At 32.4% G+C, this 10,554-nt stretch overlaps 1 protein-coding gene across 1 annotated transcript in view; it reads left to right on the plus strand.

The window, feature by feature from the left end:
* Positions 1–6,657: 6,657 nt before the first annotated feature.
* Positions 6,658–10,554, plus strand: part of LOC111089865 — a 9,282-nt gene continuing 5,385 nt past the window's right edge. The window contains exon 1 of the mRNA XM_022403075.1: positions 6,658–6,699. The gene's annotated coding sequence lies outside the window, so the exon portion shown is untranslated. The remainder of the gene's footprint in view (positions 6,700–10,554) is intronic.

Consider the following 10,554-nt stretch of genomic DNA (forward strand, 5'->3'; position numbering starts at 1 on the left):
ACCTGTTGTGGGCACAGCACAAATACCCTACCGTGTAGCTTTGTGCTTAACAAACTTCCTGCTTATCAATTCTGAAATTGTCTTATAGGGTTATAAGTAATTATATCTAGTTTTAATTTTAAATGTTTGTTTTTATTTTCATATTAATTATGTTACTAGAAATAAAGATATAAGCTTTGAAATTGCTGGATTATAACCTGTCTGAGCTAATCATTTACAGAATACATTAAATTTATAAAATGATGATAACCCTATAACCTGAGTGGTTTGGGAAGGTGGACCTTTTTTTTTTCTTTAGGGGCAAAACGTCTTCAACCTATGGGTTTTTCTGACATCATGAATATATTAACATTATTTTAACATTGACTTCTTTACGTTATTTTAGGGCTACGTGGTCAATGTTGATTAATCTAAAATACTATATTACTATTGTGAAAGTCTCTTCTTTCATGTAAAAAATACTGAGCATTTGATTACCATGTAATACAATAAACTTTTAAAAAGTTAAATTGTATCATATCATTGTGAAAGGAGTGTAGAGAAATTAAACATTGATGTTAGTTATTAAAATAATATTAATATATTATATGGCTAGACTTTCTAGTTGTATTATTATTCATTCCTTAATAGTTTTAAAACTTTGTAGGATAAAGTTATAACTACCAAAAGATTTATTTACAAAATAAAATGATGTTATTCTAATTTGTTTGACTTTAAATTTAGGCTACTTGAAGAATATCAACAAGTACTTGCTGTATTACTATTGTGACTAAGTACTCTCTTGTCTAATAAATAAAAATGAGTTATGATTATTCATTTCCCTTGGTTGGTTACGAAATGTTTGAGTAACTGCATAGTTATAGATACAACACTTAAGACCCCAACATTGTTGTGAACATGCTTATACATTGTTCTAAACATGCTTATAAATGTGAAAAACAAACAGGCCCATGAGCAGGAATTTGAATTTGACTTTTAGTATTGTGGGGAAGCATGTTAACACACACACAAGCTCATACATAGAAATATACAGCATTACACTTGCCCAAATGACTGAGCCTGTATACATAGTTCTTGGTTACATGTCCCTTAAAACAGTAGAGAATTGTCTTGAAAAGTGTACATAGTATTTTTCCAACAGATGATTTCACAGCATGTAATCTTAACACTTAATGAAGCTCAGCACTGAAAATAGCTAGCCCCAAAACTAAATATGAATAAATGGCTTAAGCATAGACAGTCCTGAATCACCAATCCAGTCCAATATTTTTATGACATCAGTTCAACTTTACACCCACCAGTATACTGGTAGAGATACATAGATGATACATTTGCCGGATTTATGTCTACAGAACACGCACATGGCTTTTTCAACTACATTAACTCCATATGGCCAAATATTAAGTTCACCATTGAATACAAAAAAGATAACTAACATTTCTGAACCTCAATACTACAAGGACAGATACACAGTTTAAAACAAAAATTCATAAAAAATAACTTGTACTGGACTGTACATTCCCTAGGATACAGCACATGAGACAAAACAAAAACTTAACACATTAAAGAACCTAATAAACACAGCCACAAAACTTTGCTCACCTGATAACCTTAACATTGAAGTCATTCAACTAAAACAAGACTTCATCAACGTGAATAAATTACTTGTATGCTTACTCTCAGTGCTGGGTCCTTAATTCATGACTGTTAGATACACTTTCAGCAGTGGGGCCTCTAGTCCATGAATACCTATATACTTACTCTCAGTATTGGGTCCTTAATTCATGACTATTAGATACACTTTCAGCAGTGGGGCCTCTAGTCAATGATTACATGTATTGTTACTTTCAGTGTTGGGTCATTAATTCATGACTGTTAGATACATGTTCATCAGTTGGGCCTCTAGTCCATGATTACCTGTATGTTTACTCTCAGTGTTGGGGCCTCTAGTCAATGATTACTTATATTGTTACTCTCAGTGTTGGGTCATTAATTCATGACTATTAGATACACTTTCAGCAGTACTTCCTCTAGTCCATGATTACCTGTATGTTTACTCTCAGTGTTGGGGCCTCTAGTCAATGATTACTTATATTGTTACTCTCAGTGTTGGGTCATTAATTCATGACTATTAGATACACTTTTAGCAATGGGGTCTTTAGTCCATGATTACCTTGAAGAAGCACTCAATAACTTATGACAATGTTAGAGATGTAAGTTAAATACCATGCCCCTGCAAGTTTGTGTTATTTTAGACTACCATGTGTTCTGAAAAATCTGGTTTAACCCATACACAAGAAATTTTCTTAATACTTAATAAAGATAGTTTTTTTTGTTAATAGTACACATTTATTCTTTCTAAAAAATACTTTTTTTTTTACAGTTTATAGACCTGATGACCCCAGAGTCCATAATTTGAAGTACACAAAGGTGGAGTTATAAGATTTAGATTGATTATTAATATATCCTGTAGAATATGTTGCAGTTAAAGTAGACTTCAGCACTGCTACTAATATCATCTTCAGATGTCATCATCGTAAACTGTGAGAAGCCTTCTAGGTGAATTGTTACACAAGATTACATGTACAAAAGTAGATATTGTAAAGCAAAAATAAAATGAGTTTAAAACTTATCTCTGCTGTGTAAGTATTTATCATTGAAAGCTGACTTATATATTCACTTCATGGAAATAATAAAACTCAAGAAAGGCTATATACATTTACTTAATTGTTCTTTCACATTTGGAAACATATAATAAACAACAAAGTTGACTGACTGATTTCTTAAAGTCATTATTGAAAATTTTGTGTTTAATGTTCTCAAGATATGACACTTATCAAAACACTTATTTTGGAGTAAGTAAACTTAGGAAATAGCTTATTTTTATTATGTTTGCATATGAAAAATTAATTCTTGTAAATCACTTATGTTATTAAGTTTTATAAACAAAACAAAAAAGCAAGGAATCATCTTTATGGTATGAAAACAGAACAGTAGCTAATTCCTGGGCACTACTGCTGCCAAGAAGTATTTTTTAAAAGTCACTGTACGAGCTTTAAACCCTGCATATAATAATGTGAACTGTCTAGTGTATGATAAAATCAATATTAGACTATAACTCTCCATCAACAAAACAACACATCCTCCCTTGAGCACTTGATGTAAACTAAGCTCTTAATTTTTTCAGCTTTCAACCCTACATATAATAATGTGAACTGTCTAGTGTATGATGAAATCAATATTAGACTAACTCTCCACCAACAGCAGAACAACACATCCTCCCTTGAGCACTTGATGGATTAATGGTTGGAAGAACTCTTGTAGCTCTGAAGAATAAAGATACCATAATTTGGGCCATGAATACAACAAACCATAAAATCTGACTGGATGGAACATTGCAAGATTTGAGGCTATTGTAGTACTTTCTCATGGAACATTGCAAGATTTGAGGTTATTATAGTACTTTTTCATGGAACATTGCAAGATTTGAGGCTATTGTAGTACTTTCTCATGAAACATTGCAAGATTTGAGGCTGTTGTAGTACTTTTTTATGGAACATTGCAAGATTTGAGGCTATTGTAGTACTTTCTCATGGAACATTGCAAGATTTGAGGCTATTGTAATACTTTCTCATGGAACATTGCAAGATTTGAGGCTGTTGTAGTACTTTTTCATGGAAAATTGCAAGATTTGAGGTTGTTGTAATACTTTATCATGGAACATTGCAAGATTTGAGGCTGTTGTAGTACTTTCTCATCAAAGAATATCACAAACAGCCACCTTTGAGACAAGGTGTGGGAAATCTGATATCAAATCCTCACATAAAGACAAAACATTTCTGAAAATATCAAATTTATAGAGTTCCAATACATCAAATGCTTCTTGATGTGGTTAACTTTATTTTATGTGAACCACCTGTACATTAATATCCAAATATGCTTCAAAGTCATTTAGTGTTTTTCTTTCTTTTCTTCATCGGATTCGGTCCATGTTTTTGACCAGGGAGGGTCAGGTTCAGCGTTGACCTCTTCCTCCCTCTCAGGAATTGTTATTTTGTTTGTGCTCTTTCTGAATCCTAGATAATAATCCTTGTTACGTTGTTGCATTACTCACACTATGTTAAATTTTGTCCATTGTCAGCAGTTTTAATTAACATATCCTTTTTGTGCCATGTTCAATTCATGGGGTAATATTAACTTGTATATTTTTCACTAGCTTCACTTATGTATGATCGCACCTATTAGTCAGTGTTCACAATACAGTTCCGCTTAGCAGTCATACACACACACAATCCTATTTTTACATACAAAACCCTTTTAAAATAGAGCTATGTTTGTGTCTAGGATTCAGTTAGCCTAGCACTGTTTGGTCTGTAAGGTTCTTATTTGTGATGCTTAGAGGGGAGAGGTACTAAGGGCTTGGTTCATCACATGTTATGTAACTCTCTAGTTTGCTCATCAGTTCATTTTTATTAATATTTTTCTTATAATTTTGAAGCTAGTCATCCAGGAGTCCGCCTGATAGTGTTAGCATGTCTAAACTGTTGTATAAAAATACTGAGTTTGTTGACCGTGGGACTCTACATGCTTTCGTTAAAATATAGTTTTGTATTTGTTGTAGTTTGTTGCTGTGTGTTTTAAATACATTTATCCATGTTATACAGGCATATTCTACGACTGGTCTTACATCTTTCTGAAACTTTTTAATATATTTTCTGGTGAAGCTCCTTGTTTATTGCCAGTCATACTCCTAAGGTAACTTGCTTTTTTTCCAAATTCTGTTTTTTATACTATTAATGTGTGGTATCCAATTTAATTTTGAGTCACTTGTAATCCCTAAAAATTTAACTGATGTTGCTACCTGTAAAGAGTCCCATCTATATACAGCTGCATTATTTTGATTGTTTTGAAAATAATACTTGTTTTTTGTGCGCATTTATTTTAATTCTCCACTTATTGTAGTACAATTTTATTTCGTTCAGTAGTGGTTGTATATTGTATGTTGCTGGGTGTGAGGCACTTTTCCAGATTACAACATCATATGCGAACTGTGAGCAAAAAGTGTGGTTTGAGTCTTTGAGAGGCATGTTGCTGACATACATGATAAACAAGGTAGGGCTAAGTGCTCCTCCTTGAGGGACACCCGCCTCCGGAGTGCTTCACTCGGAGTAGGTACTCTCAACATTTACTCTGATGCTCCTATCTTCCAGGAAGTTAGAAACCCAGCGAATAATATCTATGAGAAGTCCCAATTAATTAATGTTTGGACTAAATAGCTTAAATCTCATAACATTATACATTTATAGATATACTTACTATACTGACCTTTCACTCGTTCATGGCTAACAATACAGAAGTTACAAAGACGCGGCTCACTTGCACTAATGTTACTGTATTCAATAAAATAAAACTGACCTTTAGTCTTTACAAAGTGACCTGTCTTTGGCTGTGTTTTAGTGGACTGGTCACATTTCAATTATTGTACGTTATATATCTATATAGATTATTGCTATTTTGAAATAAGTACTTAAAGTTATTTTCTAAAACACAGAACAGTAAATAAAGAAGTAAAGCAAACAATTATATTTTCTGGTTACGACCTTTGTACTCGATTGCTAAGCCTTTAAAAGTTTTGCACGTGGAGGACATGAAACAAAATATTTTTTTAGGTTTTATATATATATACTTTTGAATAACTAAAAATTATAAATTAATACCGTAGAATTCTACTATAATTTGTCAAACATAGTAACTAAGCTGTATTTGGGTCTACAAAGTATGAAATTTCGAGCACTCTAAACACAACCTTACTTCTTTGAAATTTCAAAGAAAAAAATGACTAGGTACATTAGAAAGGCTGAGAAAACCACTAGAGGGACATTTGAGCTTCCGATTAGTTATTCACGTCATATATAGAAGTAATTGTTTATAAGGGAGCGTTTCCAAAAATGGAAGGTGGTGAGCGGGGTGCCGCTATGTTTTATTTATTACGTAAGCATTATATTAGCAAATAGAAAAGATACAACCTTTTTATTTTATATTCTAGCTTGTCAATATCTGTAATTTGAGTTTGTAATTCGTATGAAACTATAGACTTAGTATTTTGACTTCACAAACATCTAATTTGAACCAGTGCTGCATTAAACATACCACTTAACACACAAAAATCGATACTTATCTGTGTTTTTTTAATATTTACTTTTAAATTAACAAATTGAGTAATGTATAATTCTAAAATTTGAATTATAATCAACAGTTTGATACCAAAATTATTAACATAAATTCATGAAATAGTAGTTCAATAAAATTTTGAACGTGAGTAAACAAACGAGATGACATGGCCTTTCACCTGTGACCCATATAGAAAGGTGTGTCCTGCAAGTTGTCGTGGCCGCACGATACACTACCGTGTTTCTTGATATAGCCATTAAACAGTTGGTCCGCTGTATATTATCGAAAAATGAATTCAACGAAATGTCATAACATTGTTCACATACCTAAATTAATTTGGCTTACCTTATGGTGAAGTAAAATGGACTTAAAACCCCATAAGTAAAATATTTATTTCTTTTGTATTATAACTCTTGAAGGTGGAACTGCTTTGAGTGTTTTTTGTCAGCTCATGACGTTTGTTTTTTTCGTATTACGTCATAATATATTTATGCACGTGGCCTTGTATAGCGCGCTGTTCGATTTTACGTTTGTGATGCGTGTTTTAATTTAACTTTAAGTGAGTTGGATTTATAAAATTTTGGGAGTGTATGTACATGTATATATGTTTAACGTTATAATTTTATTCTATCTGTTATAGCTATGTTAGGCCTTTTAAGGACAGAAAAGTGATGCAATCCTAGCTTTTTACCTTTTTATTTCGACCCGAGTGTTACACGCATTTCATCACCGTATCATATGATACCTTTCATTCAAATCTCAATGCACTAAACTGATTTATAAGTTATTCTAGCTTAGGCCTATCTTTCCACCAATAATATAGAAAATATTTTGTTAATTAAACGAAATCGAGGGTTAGGTGTAACAGTGCGGCTTGAAACTAGTTTTGTAGCTGAATTTGATATATCTTCTTCTTCTTTTGGGGTTTAAGAGAAGAAATCTAATACAGCCAGAATAATCACAACTTGAAACCACATGTAACTGTATGTGTAACTTAAACTGCAGAGTATCAAAACAGTTGTAGCCAAACTTGTATTTCACATCTCAATAATAACTATTAGAACACAAAACCTTCTGAACTCAGTAGTGATACAAACTTGAAATTATATGTTCTCTGTCACTCCAAAAAGTAATATTTTTTTTATTTACTTCCTGACGTAACCAGTCATATTATTAACATGGTTACCTACTATATACTGCTGAAGAGTTAATTTCCTTAGAAGTTTCATTCTAAAACTGACAGAATTGCTTTCTTGTTTGATCTTCACATTCATAACTTGCAAGGCTAATCTGATGTATTTTTTGTATCAATATAAATTGCATTAAACAAATAATTTAAACCTTAATCAATGAATATTTGCATTACAACTGTACAAAACTGCCCCATTTTGCCTTTGTTAAATATTAAAGTCCTTTGAAAAGTTTTTACAGTTATTACCTATTATTATTCTTTAAATATCCATAAAGCAGACATTTCAGGAAGCTTTACCATTTCCCATGGTGATGAAGGGGTATAACATTTTTCTTTAGTGTGTTTATTACCAGCATTGGGATTGTCTATATTTCCTGAGACCCTGTCTTTGTTTTAAGGTTACAAAACCAGGTGCTAAGACTAAGAGGGAGTAAGGAAATCTCTTCATTTTATGCTGGATCTCACCCTCCACCAAGTCCCTTATGTTTTGTCAAACACTAGAATATGAAGCTTGCTGATAAGGTGGAGAACACTAAGGTTTGTTAAGACTGAAACAGAAGTTGTTGGAAAGTGCTGTTCAGAATAAGGGAATTATTAAGATTTCTTCCTTGAATGGTTCTCATATCAAACTTAGGCCAAGTTCTTTTTTATGTCCTTTCAAACATCAGAATATGAAACTTGCTGGTAAGGTGGAGACTACCATTCAATAAGGTTTATAAAAACAAAACAGGGGTTTTTGAAAACTGTTGTTAAGAATAAGGGTGATTATGGAAAAAATACTTCATTGTGAAATATTTTTGTGATTAAGTGACTTATGAGAGAGAGAATAATAATGGCTGGAGACAGCTTGAATGGGTAATGAAGAAAAACTTTAATATAAGTTTAACATAACAGCAAATGTACAACGTTTCGACAAGGTTTTGTCATCATTTGTCATTTGTCTCCGGCCATTATTAGTCTCAAAGTGGGTTCCTCGTCATCGAATAAGAAGGGTATATGTTTTAAATAGATGAATTTTTAAATAATGCCGCTGTTGTATTCTATAGTTAGACATGAATGAATTTCAAACCTACTAAACGGAATATGGAGATTAGGACTACAAGTAAACATACCTATAACAAAGGTTACTGAAGAAATAAATTAACTCGTTATCACTATTTCGACTGAATTTGGCATTAATTTTTTCAACTAATCCAAAAAAGTCCCACCTAACGACTGAATACGTTACAGCACTTCGTAAGTGGTATTATTTTGGTGAATATAAAATAAAACTTTGACTAAATCTCAAGATGAAGACCTGATTATGAAGTAAGATTAAAGCTTTACTAGAGATGATGAAACAATTAACAGAAGATCAAGAAGAAAGAGGTAGAAAATTTAGAAAAAAAGAACAAGAAGAAAGAGAGAAAATTAAAATAATGTGATAGAAAATTAAACGAAGAAGAAAGAAACGAGAAAATTAGAAGAACATGACAGAAGGAGACAAAAACATTTTAAGAAAAAGTTAAAAGAAAAAGATAGTATTTAAATAAAAATTAAGAAAGATCTTATTGAAGACGCTATTGTAGATATACAAGGGGATTACATCAGCAAGATTGAAGAAGTACAAAATAATCAACAAATGTTAATGCTGATAAGACTAGATTTCATCCAGGTGTTTACGGTAGAGCTATAGATTTCCCGCCACGAGAAAGAACAAACTCCAAAGTTAAGTAGGTGTTGGTTTTACTAAAAATATTCAAGATGAGGTTTACAGAATCCAGAAGGACACGAGGTACAAACCATGGGTTGTAAACCACAACCATTCTCAGATGTCCCGCGTGAGAGAGTGACGAGCTAAGTAATTCTAGAGAAGAAATTTAACCTGGGTCCTGTCGAGACCACTTCCAGAGGATCACTAAGGATAGAGCCAACAGTGAATTCACTTGATCTTCTACCCAGAAAGGACTACCCCAGTGACAGGACAGAACATTTGATAGTAGATTAAGTATATAATTAAACATGCTGGTAAATTATTAATGCACGATAAGAACTATGAAAAGTGAAATAAATAAAGTAGTCTATTTTTGAATCACATAATCTTGTCGAAATGTCCTACAGTTGTAATAAAGTTTTCGTCATTACCCTGTCAAGCCGTCTACAAACTTTTAAAATAGATTATTATTCGAACTTGTATCAAAATAACAGTTCATAATCAATCATTTAAATTATCTTTTATAATAGTATGTGAGAGGAGAGAGAGAGAACTTAATGTATTTTCTTAATGTAATCATTGAATAGAGTGACCGGCCCTTTCCCAATATAAAGATGAAAGAAAGCAACATAGCCCCGAAAATTGATGTATTACCTGAGTACTGCGATTGTGTTGAAACTGAATCCAACAGAAAAGGTGGTACAACAAATGACAAAGCAGATGGCATTGTCAAATGTAAGTTTCTTAATAAAAACTTATGTTATAATAAGAATATAACGCAAGAAATAGAAAAAAACACAGACTGGAATATGGTCGTAAATCAGTAAAATGTATCTGTCAAACATAACAGTTTAAGAATGATATCATTTCTAAACAATATTTATAAGTCAAGTGAATATAACTTCACTTAAGTTGTAAAATAAATGTTTTACAATGAAACCATGCTGATATCTACAGTAATAGTTTTTAGTAAATAGACAGCTGTACCGAACAAAGCAATACCAGCATGTTAGTTGTCCCTATATCCTTATTGAAGCAAGTAATACCAGCATGTTAGTTGTCCCTATATCCTTATTGAACAAAGTAATACCAGCATATTAGTTGTCCCTATATCCCTTATTGAAGCAAGTAATACCAGCATGTTAGTTATCCCTATATCCTTATTGAAGCAAGTAGTACCAGCATGTTAGTTGTCCCTATATCCTTATTGAAGCAAGTAATACCAGCATATTAGTTATTCCTATATCCTTATTGAAGCAAGTAATACCAGCATGTTAGTTGTCCCTATATCCTTATTGAAGCAAGTAGTACCAGCATGTTAGTTGTCCCTATATCCTTATTGAGCAAGGAGTACCAGCATGTTAGTTATCCCTATATCCTTATTGAAGCAAGGAGTACCAGCATGTTAGTTGTCCCTATATCCTTATTGAAGCAAGTAGTACCAGCATGTTAGTTGTCCCTATATCCTTATTGAAGCAAGGAGTACCAGCATGTTAGT

This window comes from Limulus polyphemus, unplaced genomic scaffold, assembly GCF_000517525.1.
Source record: "Limulus polyphemus unplaced genomic scaffold, Limulus_polyphemus-2.1.2 Scaffold7674, whole genome shotgun sequence".
Lineage (NCBI taxonomy): Eukaryota > Metazoa > Arthropoda > Merostomata > Xiphosura > Limulidae > Limulus > Limulus polyphemus.